Genomic DNA, 7,753 nt, shown 5'->3' with positions numbered 1-7,753 from the left:
ATCCCCGTCCCATCCCCATCTCCATCCTCGTCCCCACCCCTCTCCCCATTCTCATCCCCATCCCCTGAGCAAGTGGCTGCTTGGCTCCGTGCCTCAGTTTCCTCTCTCTTTGCTGTGGTCCCTGCAGGTTGCAAGCATTTTCCCTTGGCCCAGCTCACTGCAAATGACCTCAGTACTGAGCACAGCTATGTCCCGGCAGATGCGCTTTGCAGCGTGCACAGAGCCCAGATGCAGTGTAAGATGTGGGGGATGCGTGGCCGAGGTGCTGCATCCCCCTGCCCCCCTGCTGTGGGCTTTGATGGCCTTCAGGTTACAGCTCACTGGCAGGACCTGTCCTATCCCCCAGACCACCAGTGCCATCACAACCCAGTGTGAGAATTGGTGCACGGGAGGGTCTGCCTGTGGGATACTGAGTGGGATAGTTCCTAGTGGGACCTACAGCCATAGGCCAGCCCTGCAGCCACACTCACCACCCCACTCATCCCTTGACCACACTCATACCATTGCCATGTTCACCCCATGCCCATGCTCACCCCACGGCCACACTCATAGCACATCCACCCTCACCCCACATCCATGCCCACCCCATGGCCACACTCACCCCACATCTGCACTCACACTACAACCACGCTCACCCCGTGTATGTCCCTGCTCACCCCATGGCCACACTCACCCTATGGTTGTGCTCACCCCTACCCACACCCACCCCACAGCTCCCACTCTCCCACTGCTGCACCGAGGGGAGATTTTTGGGGAAGTGCCCGTGTGGGGCTCAGGCTGCTCTGCTGGGGAATTGCGAGCATCGTCACAGCAGCAGCAACCGCATTTGAAAATCCCAGTTGCTAAATATGTGAAACTTGCATAATTAACAAGACGTGGATCAAATACAAACAACGCATTCACAGCGCTTCCACGTTCCGGTTCCCACCCCCCGCACCCCCTCGCTGCACCGCTTACATTTTTGTTTCTCCGAAAGGACTCGAGCAGGGTGGGAAGTGATTCTGTATTCCTGTGAAAAAAAAGCATATATATATATATATATATATGAGCGCAACAAACCCATGTGCTGCCTTTGTCAGGGCGTGCTGCCGGGAGGGCTGGGATGTTGGTGGGGCTGCAGGACAGAGCTGTGCCCCCCAGAGCCGCAGTGCTGAGCAGAGTGCTTCGGGGTTTGGCTCTGGAGCCCTGTTTCCCACAGTCCAATGTGGGGATGAAGGTCCCACGGCCCAGCGCTGTGCTCACCCCACAGAACTCGGGGAAAGAAGAGTGGGGACAACGAGTGCTGCTGGGGTCCCCCTCTCTGTGATGGTGTTTGGAGACATCACCCGAGCGTGTGGGCAGTGACTGCCCATGGGAACTGCCGGCCTCGATGTCCCCTGTGGGTGATCCGTGTGCCACTGGGGACTGTCCCTGTCCCACACGGCTCTGCAGTGACATTTGTGTCACCCACCCTCATGCTGGAAATGGGGATGGGGGAAAGACGCTGCATTGGGTTGAGATGTCATGGGGTGGTCGGGGGAGCACCGCAGGGTGACAAGCACAGAACAGATGTGTTGGTGACACCCGTGGGGATGCAGCAGGCAGAGGGGTTGGCAGAGTACATGGGGGGGACAGCCCTAGGGAGGGTGGGTGACATGCCACTGGTGTGGGACATGGGGGGCAGAGTGAGATGACATCACATGGGGGTGGAGGGGACACTGGGGTGAGTTTGCAGTGACCTGGGGGGCAGCTGTGACACTGCACAGCTGTGGTGGGACTCTGGGAAACATAGGAGGTGGGGGGGGCAGTGAGGTGACACCACGCGGGGGCGGGACGTGGGGGGCACACTATGGGGACAGGTGAGACCTGGGGGTCACGTGGTAGTGGTGCCCCATGGGAGCAAATGGGGTAGAGGACACACGCTGTGGTGACACCCGTGGACGGGGTGGCACTTAATGGGGGGCAGAGCACAGTAGTAGGGGTTGAAAGGACACAGCGGGGTCACGTGGCAGGGACACCCGTGGGGTGGGTGGGACGTGAGGTGGGGGCACAGCGCAGTGACACGCGGTGGGGGGTAGAAGGACCCGGGGGGGCACGCGGCAGGAATACCCGCGGGGGTCGGGGGGCACAGGGTGACACGTGAAGGTAACGGCGGTGGGGCAGACGGGGCACGTGGAGACACGGCGCGGTGACGCCCCGCAGGGGACGGAGGGACGCGGGGGGACTGCGATATCCTATGGGAGCGGCGAGGACGCGGGGGGACACGCGGCGGAGTCACTCGTGGGTGCGCAGCGCTGTGACACCGTACGGCCAAAAGGGAAACGCGGGGGAGCGGGGCGGTCATCCGGAGGGACCCCCGTGGGGGTCGCGGGGGGCTCACACGGCACGGACACCCGCGGGGGCGGCGGGGCCGTCGGGGCACCCATCGCGGCGGCACCCGCGGGGACGCGGTTCGGTCACACGGACGGACCCCGAGGCGCCGCGGGGCGCGGGCGGGCGGCGCGCACGCGGGGCGGCGGGGGGCGCGCGCGGCTCTCGGCGCGGCGCGGCGCGGGGCGGTCCGGTCCGGTCCGGGTTTTGCCGGCAGCCGCGGGCAGCGGCCGCGGCAGCGCCGTGCAGCGCGTTTCGGGGGCTGTGCACTCCCAGAGCGAGCAGCGATGTGGAGGTGGGTGTGCGGCGGCGGCGAGGCACCGCGCCCGCCTCGGCTCCCCTCTCGGCGGGCCCCCTCCGCGGCGGCGGGCAGGTGCCGAGCCCGGCCCCGTTCCGCCGCCCGCGATCCCCGGGCGCGCTGCGCGGCGCGGAGCGGCTCCGCTTCCCCCCCTTCCCTCCCCCCGGCCCGGCCCGGCCCGGACCGCCGGTAGGTGCCGGCACCGCGGGGCTGCCCCGGCGGGCGGCGGCGGCGGAGTTCGGGGAAAAGTGCCGGGAAAAAGTTTGGCGGGGGGCGGCGGGCCGGGGGCGGCGCGGCTCTGCTCCGAGCCCCGTTCTCTCCGCGCTGCGCTGCGCTGCGTCGCGCTCCGCCCGGCGGTGCGGCTCCGTTCCGATCCGCGGCGAGCAAAGTTTGGCGGCGCGGCCGCGGGATGCGCCGGGCGGTGCGGGGCCGGGAGGGGGGCAGCGCCCGTACCGAGCTCCGCTCCCCGCACCGAGCTCCGCTCCCCGCACCCAGCCCCGCTCCCCGCGGCCGCCGCCGCACCGCCGCCTCTCGGTGCCCGCCGCCGTTTCCCGGGTGACAATGGTGGCGGCCGGGGCGCGGGGGCGGCGGGCAGCGGGGCGCCCGCTAGCGCCGAGCCGGGAGGGGGGGGCGAGGGGGGGGGCTGCGCGGCGCCGGGCGGGGGGGGCGGGGGGGGGCAGCGTCGCCACCCGCGGGGACCCTTCGCGGGGGCGGGGAGGGCAGCGCGGCCGGGGGGCGGGGGGAGCTCCGCGCTCGGTGCCGCGGTTCGGCCGGGGGCGGTGCGCGCTTTCCGGCGGCGACAGCTGCGGGGGGGACGTGGGAGCGGCGCGGCGCGGCGGAGCCGTGCGTAACAAGTCCCGAAGTTTGGGGGTTTGTTGTTTCATTGTTTTTTTTTTTTTTTTTCTTTACCCCTCGCGAAGTAAATTCATTTATTTTATTTATTTATTTTTTCTCCCCCTTCTCCGCCGGCCCCGCAGCGGTGCCCTCCGCGCCGGGTGTGACGGGAGGGAGGGAGCGGAGCGGCGGGGAGGGCAGCGGTCGGCGCCGGGGATGACGGCGGAGATGGGCGCAGGCGGTGCCGCGGGGCGGTGGGTGATGTCTGAGCGCCGCGATCACCGCGCGGAACTCCGCCGATCCGCAGCCGGGCGGCCCCGCCGGGTTTCGTTGGTTTTCTTTTTTTCCGCCCCCCCTTCTCCCTCCCCCTCCCGTTTTTATTTTCTTGCCGCTGTTTTCCCTCGCATCCAGCACCGGCGCTGCGCTCCTTCCCGCGGGGCCCCGCTCGCTGGGGGTCATTCCGCGCGGCGGTGATGGATGGGGACGTGAGGGCAGGGGGCAGCTCCGCGTCCCGCGCACGAACAAAGCTGCTCACAGCATCGGCCGTGCGGTGCTCGGAGCCGTGCCCCCCGTCGCCCCCCCCCTCCCCACCCCCGGCTCCCACGTGCGTGGCCTCGCGCCCCGGGAGCCGCCCGCCCGGCTGGGAACCGCGCTGCTGGGGACGCGGCCGTGCCGTGCCCCTCTTACCGGCTTTGTCCGCCGCTGCAACCCCACAGCCCTGAGCGAGCGGCCGCACTCCTCAGCAGCCCAATCCCCGGGGAGAGGCAGAAAGCACAGCGGGAGACCCAGACCCGGGCAGCCGGGGCCGTCCCACGGCTGCCGTGTGGCACCGCGTCCCAGCGGGTCGCGGCAGCGCTGCCGGGGCTCCCGCCGGCCCTCCGCCACCCGGTCCCCGCCACCGCCACCGCCGTGCCCTGACCTCGGAGCGGCCGTGGGGGCCTCGCCAGCGGGTGACAACAAAAGCAAAGTAACAAAGGCCCCGCCGCCGCGCGCAGAGCTGCGTCCCGGCCCCCCACGGCGGCAGAGGGGCGGTGGGGCCGTCGTGCAGCGGGAGGACGGCGGTGCGGCGCTGTGCGTGGGGGGCTCCGCGCCGGGCGTCGGGGCGGGCGGGGGGTGTTGTGCCCCACCGCTCGGTGAGGAGCATCGCACCGCCTCCGTGGGAAACGTTGGAGGCGTGCGAGGCGCTGAGCCGGGCTGTTCGTGGCGGGGATGCGGGCAGCGCGGTGCTGCCCGGAGGGGGTCGGTGGGCGCGGTGCTCCCACGTTCAGTCCCGTGACGGAGGGTGGGGGGGCAGAGGAGCTGCGGGAGGCTGCGCGGGCTCGGCACCCGTGGGCAGCCCCAGGCTGCGGGGTGCCGCTCGCTGATGTCCCGCATCCCGTGGGGATGCTGGGTGCCTCTGGCACGGCCCCCTCCCGGGGCTGTCTCCTCTCCGCTGTGTGCGGCTCAGCGCTGGGCTCCGTCCCGCACAGCCCCACGTGCTGCTCACACTGCCGTGGCCCTGTCCCTGCCAGCTGCTGTCCCACAGCAGGGCTGGACCGGACGCAGCCCCACGTCCTGCTGGGAGCTTTGCAGTGGGGCCGTGTGGGGCTGCCCCGGCCCCATCTCCCGCCACCTCTCCTCCTCTGCTGTCCCGGTGGTGCGTTTGTTTTCCCAAACCCTGGGTGTAGGAACAACCTCTTGATTAAGTGTATTAATAGTTAAACTTTCAGCTCATAGCTTAGACTCACCAGACCACGAAAAGCCTCCGTCCTTTACTCATGCTCTGTTGCTCAACTAAAATATTGCACTCAAAAGGTTTTTTTTTTTTCTTTCCTTTTCCCCTGACTCAACTTTGACTCCCCGGAGCTCAGGGGCCACTCAGGGGCTCCTCGTGGCCCTGTCTGGGGGGGGGGGGTCCCGGCTGCCAGCCCCACAGCCTGTAGGCACAGATCGGTGGGTGGGGAGGTGCGATGGGGCAGCTGTGAGTCCAGGGGGGAAGAGGTCAGGTGTGGGGCCCTGGAGAGCACGGGGTGACCCATGTGGGTGGCCGAGGGTGAGCTGTGATCCCAGTGATGATGGGAGAGCATCGGGTGTCTGCAGGTGGGGGTGAAGGGCACCTATGTGTCTGCCTGCATTGCTGCGCTCGTGGCACTGATGCCCTCACCTTGCCCTGTGCCCGCTCCCTTTGAGATGCTGCAGGGCTGTGCTGTGCTGCAGCTCTGTGCTGGGGTGGTTCTGTCCCAGCTCGCCTTTCCCCGTGGCTTGGAAGCAGGTGGAGGGCACTGCGCAGCCTGGGATGGCAGTCGTCACCGTGCACGGGTGGCAGCCTGTTATTAGATGAATAAAAGGATTTTTAAGGTCACCGGTTTTCTGAGAGCCGGAACAAAGGCCGTCCTGCTGCCCTGGCTGCCCACTGCTCTGCGGGGCTGTCGCTCCCGTGTGCCCTGCTGGCATCTCCTGCCGTGGAGCTGCTGCTGGTAGGTGCGGGGCCACCCCCAGGAGTTGTGGCCTGCTGGCAGCCCCCCGTCCTGCTGCCCCAGACAGGTGCTGCTGGCCCTCAGGGCTGGCTGCTGGGGGAGGACAGCCTTTATGGAGCACCCACGCAGGCAAAGTTGTGGGGTGGGAAAGGGATCGAGATAGCGGCCCTGCTGGATCTGTGTGCTGAGTCTTGGCACTTGGTCTGTGGTCGTACTGTGGGATTTGGGAGCGTGACTGTTTCCTGTTGCTCAGATGGTATTGCGTGTACCAGAGGGTCTCCTGTGGTCTGAGCTTGGGTGTCCTTAGTGCTGGTGGAATGCAGAACCATCGCCTCCATGTCATGATGCTGTGGGGAGCTGTGGGGTTTCATGTTGGCCTCGTCCCTGCAGCTGATGGCAAAGAGGTGTAGTGCGATGCTCTTGGTGCCCTAGCTTGGAGAGGTGAGAACCGTGACAGGGCTAAGGCCGCTGTCTCCATCCCTGTCTGATGGTGTGATGTGGTCCTCCAGGGATCGTGGTGTGGGTATTCCATGGGCACCATGCTGTACAATGTCGCCGTTCACTGGTGGTGGAGGAGGCACTGTCCTGGGCAATGTGCTGCTGCTGTGCCACTCCGCGCTCTGCTCTTGAGGTGTCAGGGCACGCTGCTGGGCATGGTGGGAGCCATCAGACATTCAGCACTGGTGTCAGCCTGGTGCTGGCTGTGTCCTGGGCATGGTCCAGGCCAGGGCAAGGCGTGGATGTGTGCCTCAGTGCATGGGTTGGGGTGCTCACCCCCAGTGCCCGGTGCCGCCCCGCAGCACCGCTTGGTGTCCTGGCACTTGGCAGCTGTGTCAGGGCAGCCCTGGCCTTGCCTGGGAGCATGGCGTGATGGATGGTTCGTTTTTGCCTTCGCAATCCTGCCTTGAGTTCTTGTCTCCACTCCAGCTCTTTGTAGAGATGTCTGGGCAATATCCATCTCCCACAGTTTTCCTTTCAAGAGTCTTAATCTGTGCCTGAGCAGCTCCATCCATTCTGACCCCAGGTGGTCTCTTGGTGTCCAGTGCATCCCGGGGTCACCAGTTCTCATGTATTTCTGCTAGGCCTGCCCTCGGGCCTTTGTGCCTCGTTTTCCATCAGGGTCTATGAGAAGAGCTTTCTGTAGTCCAGCCCTGAGCCCAGAGCGTGCAACTTGGGCAGCTCCCGGCCGTGCCTCTGCATGATGCTGAGTGTTGGCAGCACGGCTGCTGTCGGTTCACAGCCCTGGCCCCGGGCTGGCTGTCCCACAGGCTGTCCCTGCGTCCTTGCTTTCTGGAGGGGCCGAGGAGCTCGAGAACTTTTGGTGCTGGGTCAGCACGTGGAGCAGAGCTGTGGGAGCTCCCGTGGCGCCGTGCTCAGGTGAAGCTTTGGGTCCACGGCGAGGGGGAGTGATGGAGCTGCGTGCGGTTTGGCGTGGTCCCATCCCCGGGCCCTGGGCCGCGGTCAGTGCCTGGCGCTGTGGTGTGCCCCGCACCAGTGCCGTCCCTGCTGTCCCCGTGCCGTGCCTGGCTCCCCGTGTGCCGCTGCTGGGACTTTTCCCCCAGTTCCGTACCCTGTGAGCGTGGCCGAGGATGGCCGGCCCCGGGAGCGCTCGCCTTGCCCTCTGCTTTACCTTCTTCATCTCGCTAATCTGATGGCCGGAGGTATGCGAAGCATTTCAAATATGGCCTCGTTCGCTGGCTCCGGACAGAGCACGCAGGAGGCGTTCCTTCACACTCCTCCCCAGCCCGCCGCTCCCGTTCCCCCTCCCACGAGCATCCCGCGGTGTGGGCACGGCGCGGGGCACGGCGCGGTGTGG

At 66.9% G+C, this 7,753-nt stretch overlaps 1 protein-coding gene across 6 annotated transcripts in view; it reads left to right on the top strand.

Moving 5' to 3' along the window:
* Positions 1-2,262: 2,262 nt before the first annotated feature.
* CXXC5 (CXXC finger protein 5) overlaps positions 2,263-7,753 on the top strand; it is a 28,764-nt gene continuing 23,273 nt past the window's right edge. For 2 of the 6 annotated variants that reach the window (XM_090150789.1, XM_031607087.2), the window contains exon 1: positions 2,548-2,644. The gene's annotated coding sequence lies outside the window, so the exon portion shown is untranslated. The other 4 variants (XM_090150787.1, XM_090150788.1, XM_090150785.1 and 1 more) reach the window with 4 other exon arrangements.

The sequence above is a fragment of the Phasianus colchicus genome, chromosome 15 (genome assembly GCF_987193195.1).
Source record: "Phasianus colchicus chromosome 15, bPhaCol1.hap1.1, whole genome shotgun sequence".
In the NCBI taxonomy this organism is placed as follows: domain Eukaryota; kingdom Metazoa; phylum Chordata; class Aves; order Galliformes; family Phasianidae; genus Phasianus; species Phasianus colchicus.
Note: the sequence above shows the minus strand (reverse complement) of the source record. Positions and strands in the feature narration are given on the sequence as shown.